The sequence below is a fragment of the Belonocnema kinseyi genome, chromosome 1, assembly GCF_010883055.1.
Source record: "Belonocnema kinseyi isolate 2016_QV_RU_SX_M_011 chromosome 1, B_treatae_v1, whole genome shotgun sequence".
Lineage (NCBI taxonomy): Eukaryota > Metazoa > Arthropoda > Insecta > Hymenoptera > Cynipidae > Belonocnema > Belonocnema kinseyi.
Window position 1 is genome coordinate 8,719,004 of NC_046657.1, and position 567 is coordinate 8,719,570.

Consider the following 567-nt stretch of genomic DNA (forward strand, 5'->3'; position numbering starts at 1 on the left):
TCAATTAATAGACGTTGCATTAGAATAATCGAATATTTACGGTGTCTAGTCTCGCTCCGATGATTACCAATCATGACCCGATAAAAGGTTTACATAAACACAGACGGATTGCAAAGCCATTATGTTTCGGTTTCATGAATGCTTTCAATTATCAGGTCTAGTATTCAATATCAACAATTTAACTATCCTGCTTTATTTTTTTATATGTAGAACTTTCTTATAAAGGCTTTTGGATGCTTCTAGTAAAACTAGCTCAGAACCCATCTTTACGAGTCTAGCTGATAAGTCCTCTCCTAAAATTGGATGAAAAAGAATCTTTTAAAAATTGTTCAGAACGCGAATTATAACAGTGGCACAGAACGCCTCTTGAAAAAGTAGCTCAGAATGCATCTTCGACAGTGAAGCTCATAAGGAATACTTGAAAGATGGCTCGGAAAGCATTTTTTAAAGCAGTTTCAGAACACCTCTTTTAAAAGGGGTTCAGAAAGCTTTTTGTAAAAATTACTCAGAATGCATTTTGACCAGTCTAACTCATAAGGCGTCTCTTAAAAACGGCTCACAACGCAT